At 43.0% G+C, this 4,470-nt stretch overlaps 1 protein-coding gene across 2 annotated transcripts in view; it reads left to right on the top strand.

Moving 5' to 3' along the window:
* Positions 1 to 4,470, top strand: part of SALL2 (spalt-like transcription factor 2) — a 16,428-nt gene that overhangs the window by 5,079 nt on the left and 6,879 nt on the right. The window lies entirely within an intron of this gene.

Raw genomic sequence — 4,470 nt, 5'->3', positions numbered from 1 at the left:
TCTCCTGACCCCGTGATCCACTCACCTCGGCTTCCCAAGGAACTGGGATTACAGGCTTGAGCCACAGCGGCCGGCGCGGCAGTACCTTCATTTTAAAGAAGATAAATCAGCCGGGCACAGCAGCCAGCTCACGCCTGTAATCCCAGCACCTTGGGAGGCTGAAGTGGGCAGATCACTTGAGGTGAGGAGTTCAAGACAAGCCTGGCCAACAAGGTGAAACCTCGTCTCTACTAAAAATACAAAACTTAGCTGGGCGTGGTGGCGCACACCTGTAATCCCAGCTAGTTGGGAGGCTGAGGCAGGAGAATCTCTTGAACCCAGGAGACAGAGATTGCAGTGAGCCGAGATCGCACCATTGTACTCCAGCCTGGATGACAGAGACAGACTCCGTCTCAAAAAGAAAAAAAGAGACAGAGAAATCAAACTCTGGGAGAGATTAAGACATTTTCCCAAGATCACAAAGATTAGAATGTTCTAGAGCTGGGACTTTAACTCAGGTCTGACTCCCTGTGCACAAATGACAATGAGAGTGTCAGATCTCTAAAGTCCCAGCTCCAAAATGGTATGAATTCCACGTTAAGTGTTGAGTTCTTTGATGTCAAAGAAATTTTCATTAAAATAGCATTCTTATGTTTGATCTAAGATACTCCTGTTCTGTAATCAAATATATTTTTCTCACTTAGCACCAGGTGTACCAATCATTGTGCCTGTTAGTCTAGTGTGTTACACAGGCCATAGTTACATTAGTAGGTCTGGGTTTCTAAGGATTATTATGCGTCTACATTTAGGAGAGAGGAGTAAGGAGATGAGATATTTCACTAAGAAGTAGTCAGTAGCAATAGTTACAGAATCAATTCATAATTATGGAAGCTACCATTTAGCATTGTTCAGTGTCAATAATAAGTAAGTGGGCCAGATGCAGTGGCTTACATCTGTACTCCCAGCACTTTGTGGGGACAAGGCAGGAGGATCCCTTGAGCCCAGGTATTCCAGACAGCCTGGGCAACATAGTGAAACCTCATCTCTACAGAAAAAAAAATTTTTTTAATTAGCTCGGCATGATTGTGCATGCCCGTAGTCCCAGCTACTCAGGAGGCTGAGGTGGGAGGATCCCCTAAGCCTGGGAGGTAGAGTCTTCAGTGAGCTATGATTGTGCCACTGCACTCCAGCCTGGGCAACAGAGTGAAACCATCTCCAAAAAACAAAAAAAAAAAAAACAAGTAAATTAGGTTAAGCAGGTGCTTACATAGTGTGCTTTGTTTCCTTAATGGGTAGATGATGCTTGAACTCTGTAGAACAAAGCCTTTCACCTTACAATTAGAAATATGGCTCAAATATCAATTAAAAAATTAAAATTCGCTTCAAGATACTCATATCTGGGAAAGAAATGCAGTCACTTAAACTTACAGTAAGGTGTAAATTATATCAAATTCTATTCATGGAAGCAGATTTTTCACTGGGAAAGTATACAAGGAAGCTAATGTGTGGTTATGGGCACTGTAGGGAGGGAAACTGATGGGAAGGTTTAGCACTGAGAGTTCATTTTGTCTATGTCCCAGTTGTGGCCAAGTTTAGCTCACGTAAGATTTGTGAGGAGCAGGGTGGAGGGTGTGATGGAAAGGACAGTCCTCCATGGGGTCTCATCATTGTGTCACCGTCTTTGTATTCTCATTGGAATCACCTGAGGAGCTTTATAAAACTAATGCCTGGATCCTATCCTCGGGGATTATGAATTAATTAGCCTGGGATGTGGCCTGGACATAGGGATTTTTTTTAAGTTTGGTTGGTTGGTTGGTTGATTTTGCAGAGATGGGGGTCTCACAATGTTATGCAGGCTGGTCTCAAATTCCTGGCCTCAAGTGATCCTCCTGCCTTAGCCTCCAAAAGTGCTAGGATTATAGGCATGAGCTACCCACTGTGCCTAAACTTTCTTTTCTTTCTTTCTTTCTTTTTTTTTTTTTTGAGATTTTGAGATGGAGTCTCAAACCCTTGAGCTCAAGTGATCCTCCCACCTCAGCCTCCAGAGTAGCTGGGACTACAAGGAACAGGCCACTGCACCTAAACATAAAAATTTTAAAACTCTTTTCTGGTAATCCTAATGGGCAGCAAAATTTGAAAACCACTGTACAAACGTATCACCCTGCTACATACGACCCACCTATTTTTCTCTTTCTTCTCCCCAACAGTTCTCTCTGAAGCCTAAAGCAGCAATTTGATGGGACACTAGGTTTAGAGGGGAAGCCACCTGGTTTCCCTTTTCTTTGTCATTTCAGCTCTCTATAAGTTTAAACAAGCTTTTCCAGGTCTTAGTCCCACCCCCGACTTTGCATTTGACCGGAGATAGCTTACCTCACCTTATCTGCTATCTAGGGACACCATTACCAGTTTAGTTTATTCCTGCATTTGTGACTTCATTCATGTTTGTGTAAGAATCCTGCCCCCCTTTTCAGGATAGGCAGTGAGTGTAAAGTACTGAGAAATGGAGGGTTCCTCTTACAGGTGGCTGTTGATCCAGTCACCTTTCACCAGGGACTAAATTTACCTTAAAGAAGAGCTTAGATCAAATTACGCATCAGAAAGCACATTTCATTAAAGAGCAAGAAAGGGGACAGTGTTTCCCAGGAGAAGATGAAAAGAAAAGGATTTCTTTTCTTGTCAGAAGACTTGACAAAACAGCAACTGGATATCAGATGTTCAATGCTAATTAACAAATGCTCAGTAGAAAGCCTCCATCTGATTCCCTCTCCCTGACTAAGGCCAGGGAGCAAATGGCAGGTAGAAGCCACACAGGGCCCTTTCTCTAGCATTAGGGAAGCCATACAATGTTGACGTGCTTGAGAAAGCATTGGACAGGAGTCAAAATTCTGAATGCTTGCTTCACTGAATTACTGTGTGAACTTGGAAAAGTCACTTAACCTCTCCAAGCTTCAATTTCCTTATCTGTAAAAATAAACCGCATTGCACAAAACTGTGACTTGCCATAAACGGAAATAGAACCCCCTCTCTCTCATTTGTAAGACCAGGCCTGGAAGCACAGAACCCATCCATTCCAGAAGTATGACTCACAATGCTAAGAGCTTTATTATCTGAAGTTTCAAAACATAATTCAGTAAAATTTTTTTGAGACGGAGTTTCGCTCTGTCGCCCAGGCTGGAGTGCAGTGGCGCGATTTCGGCTCACTGCAAGCTCCGCCTCCCAGGTTCACGCCATTCTCCTGCCTCAGCCTCCCAAGTAGCTGGGACTACAGGCGCCCGCCACCACGCCCGGCTAATTTTTTTGTATTTTTAGTAGAGTCGGCGTTTCACCGTGTTCGCCAGGATGGTCTGGATCTCCTGACCTCGTGATCCGCCCGCCTCGGCCTCCCAAGGTGCTGGGATTACAGGCGTGAGCCGCCGCACCCGGCCAGTAAAATGTTTTAAGTTTAAAAACACAGGCAAAATTTATGTTGAAAAGTAAAGTGGATGTTACTAATATTTTAAATAGGTTGTTTCAGCTCCCCGACCCCCTGCAAAAAAAGACTTCCTACCTTTGAAATATGCCACTGATATTAGCCAATATCTTACCTCAGAAATTAATAAGATTAGCAAGCAACATGGAAAACAGATCTACTTTTAGTATATGTGTATTTAAGGCTACTTCGATTATTTTGCTACTGACAATGTAAATTCTCTAATTAATAAAATTCAGGACTCCCCAAACTTTAAAAATCTCACATGTACCTATCAATTTTTTTAGACTTTTTTTTTTGTTTGTTTGGTTGGTTTTAAGTTTGGTTGGTTGGTTGGTTGATTTTGCAGAGATGGGGGTCTCACGATGTTATACAGTCTGGTCTCAAATTCCTGGCCTCAAGTGATCCTCCTGCCTTGGTCTCCAAAAGTGCTAGGATTATAGGCATGAGCTAACCACTGTGCCTAAACTTTCTTTTATTTCTTTCTTTTTTCTTTCTTTCTTTCTTTTCTTTTTCTTTCTTTTTCTTTTTTTTTTTTTTTGAGATTTTGAGATGGAGTCTCAAACCCTTGAGCTCAAGTGATCCTCCCACCTCAGCCTCCAGCTGAAGTTTCAAGTTTTCAAAGTTCATTCATGTTGTAGCATGTATCAGAATTTCCTTCCTTTTTATGGCAGTACCCTCATTTTATTGGAGGGTTTCCAATAAAACCGGGAGATGGAGTTTCGTTCTTGTTGCCCAGGCTGGAATGCAATGGCACAATCTCAGATCCCTGCAACCTCTGCCTCCTGGGTTCAAGCCATTCTCCTGGGTAGGCCACCCCAGTAGCTGGGATTACAGGTGCGTACCACCATGCCCAGCTAATTTTTGTATTTTTAGTAGAGATGGGGTTTCACCATATTGGCCAGGCTGGTCTGGAACTCCTGACCTCGTGATCTGCCCGCCTTGGCCTCCCAAAATGCTGGAATTACAGTGAGCCACCGTACCCAGCCTTTTTTTTTTTTTTTTTTTTTTTTTTTTTTTTT

This window comes from Mandrillus leucophaeus, unplaced genomic scaffold, assembly GCF_000951045.1.
Source record: "Mandrillus leucophaeus isolate KB7577 unplaced genomic scaffold, Mleu.le_1.0 Scaffold163, whole genome shotgun sequence".
NCBI lineage: Eukaryota > Metazoa > Chordata > Mammalia > Primates > Cercopithecidae > Mandrillus > Mandrillus leucophaeus.
Note: the sequence above shows the minus strand (reverse complement) of the source record. Positions and strands in the feature narration are given on the sequence as shown.